The sequence below is a fragment of the Polypterus senegalus genome, chromosome 5, assembly GCF_016835505.1.
Source record: "Polypterus senegalus isolate Bchr_013 chromosome 5, ASM1683550v1, whole genome shotgun sequence".
NCBI classification, from domain to species: domain Eukaryota; kingdom Metazoa; phylum Chordata; class Cladistia; order Polypteriformes; family Polypteridae; genus Polypterus; species Polypterus senegalus.
Window position 1 is genome coordinate 120,363,540 of NC_053158.1, and position 17,371 is coordinate 120,380,910.

General features: G+C 38.1%; 1 protein-coding gene across 1 annotated transcript in view; it reads left to right on the plus strand.

Moving 5' to 3' along the window:
• Positions 1-17,371, plus strand: part of LOC120529897 (polycystic kidney disease protein 1-like 1) — a 256,167-nt gene that overhangs the window by 207,615 nt on the left and 31,181 nt on the right. The window lies entirely within an intron of this gene.

Genomic DNA, 17,371 nt, shown 5'->3' on the forward strand with positions numbered 1-17,371 from the left:
ACTAAATACTGAAAGTTAAATTTAAATACCTGGAATATGACGAGAAGGTAAATAAACAAATTTGAGAAAGGATTTTGAATTTGTGATGACAGCAGTTAATTCATGTATAATGTGGTCTTTCCCATTAGTATATGAAGTTGGTTAACTGTGTAGTGTATATTGTACTGTATATTGCATAATAATACATATAGAAAGTGCCCAGTTCTCTTCTTCATGTATAAAACTTTCCTCTTTTCATATAAGAAATAATATTGTTTATAAAATCATTTGCAGAGTTTGACTGGTTTTCCTATACTGTATAAGTCATTTTCTTAAAATATGTTTGCTATACTGTTAGCAGTTGTGTTCCGACAGAGAGGAGTTACACAAATTTTTTTTTCTTATATCCATGTCTATTAGCTTGCTTTCTGACCTATGTATTTAATAAAACATCAATATTAAAATCAGACAGTAGTGAAAGTAAAATAACTGTTACCCATATTCCTGGAAAGGAGGGATTTTTTTTGTTTGGGAAAGGGGGGTACCATTTTTCTTAAGCATACTTATGTAGTAAACTTATAATAGAAGTATAAATATAGTACTTACCACTTAATTTCAGTTCTCATAACTCAAGTATTTCATGTTTAGATAGATAGATACTGTACTTTATTAATCCCAAGGGGAAATTCACATACTCCAGCAACAGCATACTGATTAAAAACAATAAGTTGGTCTCGTCCGATGCGGGAGATGGACGTCTGAAGTGGAGCTCCGCTAGCAGTGGTGCTATTTTTCATATTATTTGCTTATTATTCTGAGATATCCTGTATTTATTCGACCGAGAGGGACCGCTACAGTATATGTAAACACATATAAACATGGCCAACAAGAAGGAAAGAACGAAAGAATCGAAGACTAAAGCTACATCCAAGCTGCGATCAGCAAGCCCTAGCTCGAGATACGGCCTGTCAGAGACAGACCTGGATCAGATGGGCGAAAGTACAGACTCCTCGGGACCACGGTCCGCTACATCGCCGGCTGAGAGCGAAAAGGGGAGCGAAGGTGCGATCGTGAGTGCAGATGTGGATAGCTCGCCGATTGGAGAGGATTACCTGAAACTGGAAAAGGCCGGGAGGTCCGCGGCTTCAGTTACGCAATTACGCGGGACTGGAGCAGCAGCGGGACACCGGCTTCAGCAGAGTCTGCTGCTTCATCTACGGCACAAGAAGGCACATTTGAGCTATCTGAACTGAAAGTGTTGCTCGCTGAGCTCACGCAAGATATAAAGGAAAGCGAGAAGGCTAATGAGAAAGCAACGGCAAAGGCACTTGAGAGACTGAAACAGGAATTAAAACAGCAGATGAAACAGGCCAATGAATGTCTGGCGACAGGAAATCCAACAGGCAAATGAAAGGCTGCGACAGGAATTCCAACAGGCAAATGAAAGGCTGCGTCAAGAGGTCCAACTTGAACTTCGACAGGTGCTGGGCAAAATTGAAGAGCGCATTGAGAAAAACTCGGCTAAACTGAGCACGCTTGCTGATCAATTGGAGCATCTTAGTGAGACATTCACGAATCGGATCGAAATAGCGAACATCTAGCTTCCAGTGCCGAGGAAAGAGCAGTAAATGCCAGTTCGAATGTAAAAACTCGGAGAAAAACTTGGAGACAGACTGGCTGCTTTAGAAGATGGCAGTAGAAGGTATAATGTCAGAATTGAAGGCCTGCCGGAGAATCGAGAAAGTTTAAACCCTGTGAAATTCGCAACTGAACTTTTTTCTAAAATAATCGGGGGCGACTTTAAAGCAGAATCTGAGATAGCAGCGGCTTGCACGCTGATCAAACACCGTCAGACCCGACCAAGATCTTTTATAGTTCGTTTTGAGCGATTATCATTTAAGTTAGAGGTGATGGAACTCCTCAGAAAAAAAAGGAAAATATTATATATGAAAATTGCCACATTAGCGTCTTCCCTGACTTCTCTCCAGCAACAGCTATTAAACGCGCAGCCTTCTATAATATTAAACAGCGCTACGGCAAGCCAATGTCAAAACGGCCTCCTGTATCCGGCAAAACTGAAAGTGGAATGGCAGGGTCATTTCTATGTTTTCGCTAGCAAGGAGGAGGCAGAAAATGAGTTAAGAAAGCTGATCCCGGGACTATTCTGATACATAATTGTGAGTCATGGCGGTAAATGATAAAGCTAGGATTAATAATCTACTGTCTGATCTATTTGTTTGAAAATACGGATTTTTATCAGCATATATTCTCATATTCTTATTATTACTTATTATTATTATTACTTACTTACTTATTATTACTTAGTATTACTAGGGCTAAATGTTTATGTTTTATTGTGCTTAATTACGTTTTCCTCCTCTTTTTTCTTTTCTAATTATTTCATGTGTACCCTAAATGAGACTGTTCAATATCATACCCTTGGTTTACTGTTATTGCTATTACTGCATTAAGACTTGTTATGCTTGTTTTGGACACATCTTTAACACCATCACCTGGGTTTATTATCTGGGGATATCATCTTAATGCACTAAAATTGCTGAAGATTATATGTATGTGTATGTGTATGTATATATATATATGTATATATGTGTGTATGTATATGTATATGTATATGTATATATATATATATATATATATATATGTGTATATATATATATATATATATATATATATATATATATATAAGTGCAAAATTCTTTTTCTTTTTTTCTTTTTCCTCTTTTAAAGACTATATTGGTAACAGATATCTCTATCTTTTAACCTTAAAGCGCCACTGCATGGGGGCTTGATGTGCTTTGGACGTGCTCTGTCTCTGGGTATGTCAGAGGACTGGGACTGCGTGAAGTGGGTTTTAGCCTCACCTGGGGAGGCAAAAGGGAGGGTGGGGGTTAAGGGGAAGAGAAAGAGAGCAGGCTTGATCTATATCTAATCTATCATCTCAATCTTTATAATTATAACTATCAACGTAATAATAAGCTGCATGGCAACAACTCTTGGGGGAATAGGAAATTAAAACCTAAACTATCTCACTTCCAGTTAAGACTATAAAATGACATCAAAACTCAGAATCAGTGTCTCCATGATGGGACAGTTAACCGTAAGCTGGAATGTTAAAGGCCTGAATCACGAATTAAAGAGAAAGAAAGTACTTGCTCACCTAACAGGTCTAAATGCTAAAATAGTATTTTTACAGGAAACCCACTTACTAAGTAAGGATCAGTTCCGGCTGCAAAAAGACTGGACTGGCCAAATGTTCCATTCTAGTTTCACAAAGAAAACTAGAGGGGTGGGAATTCTTATACATAGAACAGTACCATTTGTAGCATCAGATGTAGTATTGGATCCTGAAGGGAGATATGTGATGGTCATGGGAGACTTAGCTAACTGTAAAATGATTTTGATAAATGTTTATGCACCTAATGTTGATGATAAGGAATTTATACAAAATTTATTTGCATCCATTCCCAATCTGAACACTCATAAACTTATAATGGCTGGGGACTTTAATTGTGTTCTAAATCCACTTTTAGATAAGACTTCCTCCACAGGGGAACGCAACTAACACCGCAAAGATAATTACAAAGTTTATAACTGATCACAACTTATCAGATCCCTGGAGGTTTTTAAACCCAAATTCAAGAACATATTCTTTCTACTCACCAGTACATCATTGCTACTCAAGGATTGATTACTTCTTTATAGATAATAACTTCTTGCCTAAGATTAAATCTTGTAAATACGATGCTATTGTTATTTCAGACCATGCTCCGATGATCTTGGAGCTGAAACTTATTTAGAATATACCACAATTGAATTCTTTCTAGAGACAAATACATCCCCTGAGATCTCTGCAGGAATACTCTGGGAAACTCTTAAGGCCTTCTTAAGAGGACAGATTATCTCATATCTTTCCCACAGAAAAAAACCGAGCAAGAAAGTAGCAGAGATAAAAAGTGAAATTATAAAAAAGATGAAGAACATGCCGATTTCCAAACGAGACTCTACATAAGAGGAGGCAGGCTCTAATTCAGAATTAAACCTCTTGACAACTAAAGAAACCGAACAACTAATTTACAAATCCAGACATCATATTATTGAACATGGAAGAAAGCTAATAAGCTTTTAGGGTAACAAATTCACAAGCAAGATGCATACCAATCTCGGTAATTACTAACCCCAATGGAGATAAAATCCTCGAACACAAAAATATAATGCACTTTTAGAGACTACTATAAATCCCTATATACTACTGAGTTTAAAGAAGACAATATACAATCTAATGCATTTCTGGATAAATTACAGATACCAAAATTACGCTTTATTGTGGAGGAACCCCAAAACCTCTGCATATCAGAATTACTGGATGTTAAAAATCACCCAAGGTGGAAAAAAAGCAGGCCCTGACGCTACCCTGCAGAGTTTTACAAAATTCTCCGCTCAGCTAGCTCCTCCTATTACAACATTTACAGAAGCCAGAGATAACCAATCTCTTCCCCAAACCTTTGCCAAGCACTAATCACTGTCTTTCCAAAACAAAATAAGGACTTATTACAATGCTCATACAGACCAATTTCACTTGAATAACGACGTTAAAATACTCTCTAAAATCATAGCTAGAAGGATGGAGAAAGTGCTCCCGGAATATCACAAGACCAAACTGGATTTATTAGGGCCACACTTATCTTCAAATTTTACCTGTTTAAGTAATATACTCACCAACTAAATCAAACACCCCAGAAATATTATTATCATTGATGCAGAAAAAACTTTCGACATGATTGAATGGGAAAAACCTTTTACTATTTTGAGAAGTTTGGGTTTGGCCCGGAACATTTGTGCATGGATTAAATTTCTGTATACTAACCCAGAAGCTTCAGTTTGCATCAATAACATTTGCTCAGACTACTTTAAACTAGAACGTGGGACAAGACAAGGATGCCCTTTTTCACCACTGCGTTTGCAATTGCCATTGAACCACTGGCAATACATTGTCGAAATACTGATCAGATAAAGGGGAAATTAGAGAAGGACTGGAACAGAAAATCTCATTATATGCAGATGAAAGGTACTGTATATATCGGACCAGAAAATTCTCTGCCTGCAGTCTTTGCAGCACTCACAGAATTTCAAAAAACTTCTCTGGGCTCAGAATTAATCTGAATAAAAGTGTACTCTTTCCGTGAATTAAGCATATAATATAGATTAGACACCCTTCCTTTTATCATTGCAGAACAGTTTAAATACCTCGGGTAAACATCACAGTAAACATAAAGTTCTATATCAACAAAATTTTGCCTGCATGGAAAAATTAAACAAGACTTGCATAGATGGTCAACCCTTCATCTCACACTAGCTGGAAGAATTAACACTGTTAAGATGATATTCTTCCTAAACTCCTTTTTATTTTAAAACATACCAATATACATTAATAAATCGTTCTTTTAAACAATTAGATTCAACAATAACCTCATTTATTTGGAATTCTAAACATCCACGCATCAAAGAGAGACCCTACAAAGACAAAAGGCAGAAGGTGGCATGGTTTACCTAACTCCCGTTTTATTACTGGGCGGCAAATATACAGGCGAAAGAACCTGGACACAAATAGAAGAACATACACAGGCATGGACCGCAATAGAAGTAAAATCCTGCAGTACTTCTTTGTATTCCCTGCTCTGCCCAATAAACACACGTTATCGGCAATACACTAATAACCCAATTTGCTCCACTCACTTAGAATCTGGAACCAATGTGAAAGATTTAAGGCGAGAAGCTTCTTTCTGTGGCACCCTGCAAAGAACCACCTCTTTCAACCCCCACAAAAATATCAAAGTTTTAATATCGGAAAAAATTTGGGCTTAACTTGTTAAGAGATCTTTATATAGACAATCTTTGCATCCTATGAACAATTACAGTCCCAAAATTTTAAAATTCCAGCTACAAATTTTTTACTATCTTCAAATCAGGAACTTTGTTAAACAGAACCTTCCAGAGTTTCCTCATCTTTGCACCCTCATCCACGCTGGAAAAATATTGCTCAATTTCAAGGAGTTGAAATCCATCTCTACAATATATAAAATCCTTTTACAATCCTTCCTTCAAGATCCAAGAGGACACTGGGAAATGACCTCTCAATTAATATATCAGAAAAGGAGTGGAAAGTAGCAATCAGAGAATTCACTCAAGCTCCATATGCAAAACATACAATTATACAACTCAAAATTATATTCGAGCACATCTGTCTCGACTAAAACTTTTCCCAAAAAGTTTCCAGGGCATGATCCAACCTCGAACGTAACCAAGCCCCAGCCTCACTGGGTCACATGTTCTGGGCCTGCACCAAATTAACATTATTCTGGACAAAAATTTTATTACCTCTGACAGTCTTGGACTCAAATCCCCCCTAACCCATTAACAGCTGTGTTTGGGGTCTTCAGAGGGTCTTAGGTGGAGAAAGACAAACAAATGGTTTCATTCACTACACTGTTGGTCCAGACTTATTCTGAAAGAACCCAAACTCTCCTCTTTAAGTCAGTGAAACCGATGTGTTATACTATTTGAAATTGGAAAAAATCAAATACTAGTTAGGGGGATCTGTGCAGACTTTTTTCAAAACATGGCAGGATCTAATCAGTAATATTTTTAAATGAGTTTATAAAGCACAAGAATTTGTTGATTTAGTATTTTTTACAAGCCTTAAATTTTAAACCCTTTGGCTTGCTCTCTCTCAAGGTGGGGATCGATCTGTTCTTAGATAATTTTTTTTGTAAAAACTTGATTACTATGTATTGATTATAATAAAATTAATAAAAAAAAAAATAAATAAATAAATAAAAACAATATTAAATTAAAGAGTGATAAAAATGCAGGTAAAAACAGACAATAACTTTGAATAAGTTTACCACCCTGGGTAGAATTGAAGAGTCCCATAGTGTGGGAGAGGAACGATCTCCTCAGTCTGTCAATGCAGCAGGACAGTGACAGCAGTCTGTTGCTGAAGCTGCTCCTCTGTCTGGAGATGATACGGTTTAGTGGATGCTGTGGATTCTCCATGATTGACAGGAGCCTGCTCAGCACCTGTCAATCTGCCACAGATGTCAAACTGTTCAGCTCCATGCCTACAACAGAGTCTGCCTTCCTCACCTCTTTGTCTAGGCGTGAGGCATCCTTCTTTATGCTGCCTCCCCAGCACACCACTGCATAGAAGAGGGCACTCGCCACAACCATCTGATAGAACATCTGCAGCATCTTCTTGCAGATGTTGAAGGACGCCAGCCTTCTAAGGAAGTGTAGTCGGCTCTGTCCTCTCTTGCATAGAGCATCAGTATTGGCAGTCCAGTCCAATTTATCATCCAGCTCCCAGGTGTTTATAGGTCTGCACCCTATGCACACAGTCACCTGTGGTAATCACGGGGTTCAGGAGGGGCCTGGGTCTCCTAAAATCCATCACCATCTCCTTGGTTTTGCTGGTGTTCAGGTGTAAGTGGTTTGAGTCGCACCATTTAACCAAGTCCTTGATTAGGTTCCTATACTCCTCCTCCTGCCCACTCCTGATGCAGCCCACGATCGCAGTGTCGTCCTGCGAATCCTTGCACGTGGCAGGACTCCGAGTTGTATTGGAAGTCTGATGTATATAGGCTGAACAGGACCAGAGAAAGTACAGTCACCTGAGGTGCTCCTGTGTTGCTGACCACAATGTCAGACCAGCAGTTCCCGAGATGCACATACTGAGGTCAGTCAGTAATATAGTCCACGATCCATGCCACCAGGTTTGAATCTACTCCCATCTCTGTGAGCTTGTCCCCAAGGAGCAGAGGTTGGATGGTGTTGAAGGCGGTAGAGAAGTCCAGAAACATAATTCTTACAGCACTGCTGCCTCTGTCCAAGTGGGTGAGGGATCGGTGTAACACGTAGATGATGGCATCCTCCACTCCCACCTCCTGGTATTTGAACTGCAGAGGGTCGAGGGTGTGGCAGACCTGTGGCCTCAGGTGGTGAAGCAGCAGCCACTCCATGGTCTTCATCACATGTGACATCAGAGCGACAGGCCGGAAGTTATTCAGCTCACTTGCATGCAATACCTTTGGGACTGGGGTGATGCAAGATGTTTTCCAAAGCCTCGGGACTCTCCCCTGTTCCAGGCTCAGGTTGAAGATGCACTGTAAAGGACTCCCCAGCTCAAATGCACAGGCCTTCAGCAGTCGTGGCGATACTCCATCTGGACCCACTGCTTTGCTGGCATGAAGTCTCCTCAGCTCTCTGCTTACCTGGGCTGCTGTAATTGTGGGTGGGGGGGAACTCTCTCCTATGCTGGTATCAGCAGAAGGATGGGTGGAGGGTGCAGTACTCTGAGGTGAGAGTGTGTTAGGGTGGTCAAACCTGTTAAAAAAGTTGTTCATCTGGTTTGCCCTCTCCACGTCTCGCTCAATGGTGGCACCCCGCTTTGAGCTGCAGTCAGTGATGATCTTCATCTCATCCCACACTTCCTTCATGCTGTTATTCTGCAACTTTTGCTCCAGCTTTCTCCTGTACTGCTCCTTCGCCGCCCTGAGCTGGATTCGGAGTTTCTTCTGCACTTGTTTGAGCTCATGCTGATCATTGCCTTTAAAAGCCCTTTACTTCTTCTGGTTCAAAAGGCCCTTGATGTCACTTGTAATCCATGGCTTCTTGTTAGCATCGCAGCTTACTGTTCTTACTGGAACTACAATGTACATACAGAAGTTGATGTCAGTAGTGCAGCCAACAACCACCTCGGTGTTCTCACTATATGGTCCCTGCAGGATATCCCAGTCCGTAGTTCCAAAGCAGTCTCTCAGAGCCTGCTCTGCCTTAGGGGACCACTTCCTGAATGAGCTTGTGGTTGTAGGTAGCACCCTCACTCTTGGTTTGTAGTGAGGCTGAAGCAGAACCAGGTTATGATCTGCTTTCCCAAGCGCAGGCAGCGGGGTGGCTGTGACAAATCTAGGCTCAAGCCTGAAATCAAAATAAGTAACTGGTAACATTATCAAAAACAACTCACATTAAGTTATCTTCTTTACTTAATTAGTAAGCCTGGTAATAATAATTTAGTGAAAAGGGTTTTATCTATATATGTATAATGCAAAGTTGACTGACTCATTCACTCACTCATTCACTAACCCACTCAACAGCAAAAATACTATTTCCCATTTAGTTAAAAATCTGAAATTTGGCAGAATGCTACATCTAGGTCAGTAGGTATCTGCTGAGAAAGGACATTTCATTAGATCAATATTTTGGGGTAACCACTCCCAGAATAGAGACACTTAATCCCCCAAAATCTCAAAATTGCCTTGACATGTTTGATTTAAATGTGGCTACTATATTGAAAAATGAAATGTAGTAAACACATTTTTTATTTGTCAATACATTTTTACTTGTCAATTTCTATTAATAATATGCTAACTTGCATGCTTTTTGTGACAATGGGAATACTTTATGCAAATAAAGGACATAGCAGAGTGATTGACAGGCCATTCAAATAGAATCAGTAACCAATTGGACGGGCAGATGAATAAAGAAATGGACAGTTTAAAAAAAAAAAAAAAAAGATCAAATTATAAAATGGAAAGTGAAAGGTTGACATACCTGGACTTGAATTTCTAATGTGGAAGCTACAGAAATTATGTTGTGACACTCAATGCTAATGCCCCATGATCCTTGTTCTTCAGATTAATAGATCAGTGTTACACACAGGGTCCAGTATTTGTGTATATATATTTGAAGAATGGTTTTGCATATACATTCACAAATCCAAACTTTAAAAGGGACTACATACAGCTTATGAAAAACTTAAAACTAAATATTGTAATTGAGTGAACAACGTAAACAAATGAAAACCATAAATGTCTGTTAATGATAATACTATATGTTCTAAGTTCACATTACTATTACATCCTACTGAAAGCTTGTTTCAGTTCCAAAGAATACACTTTCCCATAAAACTGTGTTTTTGCAATGACCAACAAAAGCCAAGTCACTAGGAAAAGCAGAAAAAAGCAGGTATTGATTTAATGCAGAAATGTTTTACTCATGGACAATTCTTTATTGCATGTTTAAGTGTAAACATCCCAAGTCACCTATTATTATTATTATTATTATTAATAATAATATTTGACTGATGTCTTTATGCAAGGTGACTTTCTACGTTTAAGATACAATTGCTTACAATTCTTTTGTTTTTCCAAATGAAGCATAGGCAGGTGAAGGACTGGTTTATGGTCACACAGTGTCATTAGCAGGATTTGAATCCACAACCTCTGGGGTTTGAAGTCCTAGATGCAAAGCCTTAACCACAACAAACACGAAGCTTTCCAATAATATTAGCTCCTTGTTTAAAAGAAAAAAAATATTGCTAATATTATATACAGATAAGCACTTAGTTGCATATTACTTCTGATACGTGTGATTAACCAAAAGCACTATAATCAATGCCCATTGTTATAAGAAATTTCTTGGGCGAAGCCCAGTTAACAACAAGTATTTTGTATGTTAATACAGCCACACTCTGAGGCAGAGATTAAGATTCTGATATCATAAATGTGTATATTTGTACGCTAGAATAACTGGTTAAGCAAGCCCATTTGTGCATATTTTTTTCATTGACATTAAGGCAGGCACTAACCATTCCTCACTTTTCGATGCCCGACTCCCTACCTCTCGCAGCATTGCATCAAATGCCTTACAAAATATACAAATGTTTACTGCAGCTTTTGCTGCACATGCCTGCCAAACAATATCACATCTGTTGCTCTTTTCCTAAATATAAAAACAATCTAATTTTTACTATCTTTCACTTGATCCCTAATTCTTTGCTCTAGCATTCACTTAACCACCTTGAATATTTGCTCACTTAATATGACCCACAATTCAATGGATCATCCTGTTTTCTTTGTTTTTTTTGAATACTGGAATGAGCACACATCTCCTCCAAACTTCAGAATTCCCTGCTTCTCTTATATTAATGTTGCACAGGTCTCTCAACCATTCCACTCCAAGACTTTCAGTTGCCTTCAGCATTTGCAACACTCTTCTGGCTGGGACCCTTGCTTTACCTGTACAATTATTTAGGGTTTTTTTGACTTCCCCTTCTGAAAACTTAGAACTTGTTTTTTTATTTTCTCACAATGAATATAACTGTCCTATTTGTTCACCTCATTTAATAACTATCCTTAGACTTTTTATAGGTATCCTTAATTGGTATTCTGTGTCTGCAGGCCATCCAGCCCCATTATGAGAACTCAGAAGCTCAGTATGTTTCAGGCATATATTATTGATATTAGTCAAATAAGCCAAAGGTTTCATAGTAGAACACCCTCACTGGTAATGATGTATCTAGCATCAGGTGGAATAACTTGATTGAAATGGCGATAACTGAGCTGGATACTCATCAGTAGAAAGAGAAAAAGGATGGGAAAGCAATATGAACATCCACAACAGCAATGTTTATAAGAGTCTTCTGCCTTCATTTAAATGCAGAGGACGGGAGAATGATAATAATAGAAAATTCTTGGAAAATCAAATATTTTATGGATTAATGTCGACAGAGTGTGACAAAATGCCAGTCCTATTCTTCCTGGGAGTTTTTTGTAATTAGACTTAACATTATTAGAACCCCTAACTGTAAATGAATATGATGGTCTGGCACTGTTGTGGTCACAATTAATGCTAAAGGTTACAAACCATTCTGATGTCTTGTCTTGCACTAGGGGCATCTTGTTTCCAAGAATAACAAAGAGAAAATCAAAATCTTTCACTAACAATTATCATATTGATGATCACTACATTTATATTTAAGAATAATAATAAGCATTTTTACACAATGAATTGCACAATCAGTAACTCTAATAAGATTATAAAACATTAAAGAAGGGGTCTACACCTTATTTTTGAATGCTGATGCCAGTGGGGAATGCTGTGGCAAAAAACACGCGACTCAAAATAGGCACAGGGAGTTTCGGGAAGATAGCAGAATCAAGTTTTATTGTGTGATGCATACACGGACTCAAATCAAGTGAGATAAGCAATTAGCAAATTCAGCAAGCTTACATTTATTACAGTTCTTTTCACCTATGCAAAATACTCTGTTCCTTCTGGCTCTTCCCATCCTAATGTCTATCACCTGACCAAAACTGCCATTGTTACTTCATACCCTGTGCAGGTGTCCAAAATTTATTTATCAATCGATTTTCACCAATCAGGCAGACCCACACATTAGATACTGGGCTAGAGGTTAGGGCAGTTGTGCCCCTAAAATGATCACGCTGTTTCTTATAAGCTGCATTTTCTTTGACTTGTCATATTGGTGTTTTGCAGCTAAACAGAGAAAAATAATGAAAGTATGCAGGCGAGGGCTTTTTATGGTTTAACCCTTACCGTACTAGCGTGCATTAGGATATAATACTTATTTTTGTATATGCTTCTGATTCTCTTTGAATATACGCAAATCATCAATTTTAAGCATATTCTTTTCTACAGGAACACTTTATATTGGATCGAAGAATGTATATGTAGAATATATGTATATGTGTATATATATATATATATATATATATATATATATATATATATATATATATATATATATATATCTATATATCTACTATATATATATATATATCTATACTAATAAAAGGCAAAGCACTCACTCACTCACTCACTCATACTCACTGACTCATCACTAATTCTCCAACTTCCCGTGTAGGTAGAAGGCTGAAAATTTGGCAGGCTCATTCCTTACAGCTTACTTACAAAAGTTGGGCAGGTTTCATTTCGAAATTCTCGCCTAATGGTCATAACTGGAAGGTATTTTTTCTCCATTAACTGTAATGGAGTTGAGCTGGAATGCGTGGGGCGTTTTAGTTTAGGTGTGACATCATCCGCTCTCCGTCATCACATGAACTGACTGTCAGCGCAGTCGTAGAAAACCAGGAAGACCTCCAAAAAGCGCTTAAGAAAACATGCATTATATAATTGAGAAGGCAGCGAAACAATAAGAAGCGAGCGAGTGACATATACTACCATATTCATGAGTGCTGCTACTTCGGAAAAAAGCAAGGTGTAAACCTAAACTTTAAATTAAGTTCATAGACAGGCTGCCGCTGGCGTTTCTACATGCCCACAGGTAATGCGGGATACAAGTTTAATGAGAGGGCGCAGGATATAAGCGAGTTTTGATCACTTTGTAACTAAGTTAAAATTGCAGGTGAAGGGGTGTGCTTATGCAAATTCCGAGAGACTGTGTTTGTGGGGGATTGACAGTTACCTCATTTCGGTCTGAGCTGGGCTCCGCCGTCTTTCGAAGCAACTTCGTCAGACTGCCACCAAATACTCCCAGAAAAATCCACAAGTTAATACACACACTGTCTCTAGAGTTTCTACACACTGAATCCTCCAGGCACTACTTACAAAAGGTCACATTGACAATCGTGTTTCGTTATTTTTAAAATCTTTCCTTTTCTTAGCACAAGCACAGCTGAGAAGCTTCGATGCATGTGCTCCATAGCAGCGATTAAAATAATGCATTTAATCACACTTTGCATTACAAGCAAAGGGAACTCTTATCAATGCATGATTTCCTGGTACACGATTACTTTGATCAGCGCATCCCGATTCATTTTACCCTTGCACCACCTTGGTTTGAGAAAGAAGTATGAAAAAATATGAGGTTAACACAGAAAAACAGATCACCAATTCAAGCTTTATGAATAATCGATTAAGCCATCAATAATTGTTTTGGTAAGCCATCCTCCTTCCATTTTATAATTTTTCCGCCATACTAGCCATGATTAAATGAGCGGTAAAAAAAGTAAGAGGGTGACTTATTTAGGCAGGCATATATATGACAGCAACACTCATGACAATGTCAATCATGTTACGTTATTATTAAAATGTTTCCTTTTCTTTTTCATTACTTCTTTAACACACTACTTCTCCGTTCTTGAGGAGTGCGGGTATTTTGCTATATATATATATATATATATATATATGAATGACCTCAAAGCGCTGAGACTTTTGATATCGTGAGCGTGTCTGCAAAACTGGGGTCTCCTGCCAGCAAAGTCGAGCAGCCAGCAGCGTGCATAGCTGTGCCAGGATTTGAGGCGCTGACTGCGCTTCTGCCTTAATTCAAAGTGAGCACTTTTAATTTTTCATCCTCCCCTGCTATAGCCCAGACAAGTGCAAACGGGACCCCTTTTCTACACCACGGCAAAATAATACTAAAAATGATTCACACTTTCTTTTGCATGTATACAATTATCAGGTCCTCACCTCGGATTATGAAGACACGCACACAAGTGGAGGACTGACAGTGCCATCACAGCCGATTAATGGTGGGGCGTCTCACCAGTCTACACAAGACCCACCGCGACTGTCCCAAAAGGCGATCATAGCGTCCAGCGAACACATCTCTATACTATATAAAGAAAAGGCAAATTTACTTTCTTTACACCTTTTTCCTTTTATCCCAAACCAAAACCTTTCTCTCTTAACACTGCAGAGGACACAAAACAAATTTTCTTTAAATGCGGTAAGGCACATTACCAGAGGCACACAATTTGAGCGTTAACATAGAAAATGTAATTTCTATACCACAGCCGTCGTGTAAGCGCCTTTCAAAAAGGGATCTACTACCGAGAAATGATCCATATATATTTTAGCTGCTGTTAGTTACTTACCTGTTGTGTTACACAGTCTTTAAAATATAGTTTACCATAACCACTCCAGTAGTGCTCAATGTACCTGTACTTCTTAAAACGTTAATGTTTTACTGTTTAATAACTTATAGACTATATTTTATTATTTTCCCTTGCACTCAGTGACCAAAGCTATACACACACATATAGACACATACAAACGTACATATATATACACATACATATACTGTGTGTGTGTGTATGTGTGTATGTATATATATATATATATATATATATATATATATATATAACATACACATACACACACACACACACATACATACACACATATATAATTTGTGTGTATGTGCATGTCATATGTTGTGATGGATATATGTAGATATGAAGATATGTGTGTGTGTGTGTATGTATGTTTGTGTGTGTGTGTATATATATGACAGCAGCAATGCAAGCTGTGAGAAAACAGTAAAAAGGAGGCGTGTCAGACGTCGTGGTACATTTTCTGATGCAGCTACGAAAACAACTTAGTGGCGCTGCCGCCAAATACACAAAACAATTACTTTGACAATCATGTTACATTATTTTTAAAATGTTTTCTTTTTCATAACTGCTTTAAAACATGGCATCGTTGCGAAGCGCGGGTATTTTGCTATATATATATATATATATACCCACCCATACCTGCGCTTGGCAGCAGAGAAGTAGTGTGTTAAAGAAGGAAAGAAAGAAACATTTGAAAATAGCGTAACATGATTATCAATCGTAATTGTTTTGTCACTATTATTAATGGCTGTGATATAGATATATATATATATATATCACAGCGACACACATATCAATGACAAAACAATTACATTAACAATCATGTTACGTTATTTTTAAAATTTTTCCTTTTCTTTTTACGTGCCTTCTGTAACACACTACTTCTCCTCTCACTTGGAGAGTGTATTCTACTAGTATATATACTAGTATATATATATATATAGATATGTGTATATATGTGTATATATATATAGATATGTATATATATGTATATATGTGTGTGTATATGTATATGTGTATATATATGTATATGTGTATGTATATGTGTATATATATGTGTATGTGTATGTATATATATATGTATATGTGTATATGTGTATCTATACTAATAAAAGGCAAAGCACTCACTGACTCATCACTAATTCTCCAACTTCCCGTGTGGGTGGAAGGCTGAAATTTGGCAGGTTCATTCCTTACAGCTTCCTTACAAAAGTTGGGCAGGTTTTATATCGAAATTCTACGTAATGGTCATAACTGGAAGCTGTTTTCTCCATTTACTGTAATGGAGATGAGCTTGAACGCCGTGGGGCGGAGTTTCGTGTGACATCATCACGCCCCACGTAATCACACAGTACATAGAAAACCAGGAAGACCTCAAAAGCGCTGAAGAAAACATGCATTATATAATTGAGAAGGCAGCGAAACAATAAGAAGCGGCGAGTGACATATACAACCATATTCATGAGTTCTGCTACTTCGGAAACAAAGCACGATGTAAACCTACACTTTAAATTAAGTTCATAGACAGGCTGCGCTGGCGTTTGTAATTTAGTGCCTGCCCATATAAGGCCGTCCGTCAGCGGCAATCAATAGCAAACTCCACTAAATATTCACGGGTGAAGGACTGTGCTTATGGAGAGGAAGATGAGATGGTCAGGGTGGTGTTTGACACAAACTCAGCGAAACTGCGAGAGAAAGTTTTAAGTGCCAGGACTAAGGTAACATTAAATACAGCCATGGACATAGCGAGATGGCACCAGCACAGCTGGGAACCTTCGATGCATGTACACCGGCGGCTCCGTGAACTGGCGCGTGCACAGATAAAAGCAACAGTTCCAAAGGCTGAACAAAACCGAATTACACAATTGAAAAGGCAGCAAAAAATATGAAGCGTCTGATAAGCATATTCATAAATCCAGCTACTGCGGAAACAAAGCACCGGTGGAAAAAGTCAATGTCCGCTAAAGGAAGACAGTGTAAAAACCCGTGCATGCAGTGTGTCAGGTCTCAGATAAAGAAGAAGGCGAGCTGTTTATTGATGCAGTAAGAAACGAATCGATGAATGAAACCTGTCATCTTTACAGCGATTGACAAACACGGAATGTAACTTGAACACAACACATCCTACAAATACGAACCTGATTGAAAGAAATAATGATAATCAAATCCTTGATGACAGCAACACTCAGTAACACTCACAAAACAAATACTGTATATTGACAGTCATGTTACGTTATTTTTAAAATGTTCCCTTTTCTTTTCTAGCTTTTTAACACACTACTTCTCGCTGCGATAGCGGGTATATATATATATATATATATATATCCCGATCTACATACTCGAATAATGGATACTTTATTAGCCATCAATGATTGTTTTGGTAAAGCCATACTCAGTGTATTCATTAGATGAGCGGTAAAAAGTAAGAGCGAGGGAGGATGCAGGCTGTAGTGTAGGCGTCAACTCTATCTGAATCGCGATCACATTTCAAAAAATATATCTTTTCAAGTTCTATTTAGTCCATATGTGTCAAACTCAAGGGCCACGGGCCACATCCGGCCCGGCGTGTAATTATATCCGCCCCGAGATCATTTTATATACTGTATTATTGTTATTAATGGCCGGGTATATGAAGCGCTGGTAACACAATAAAC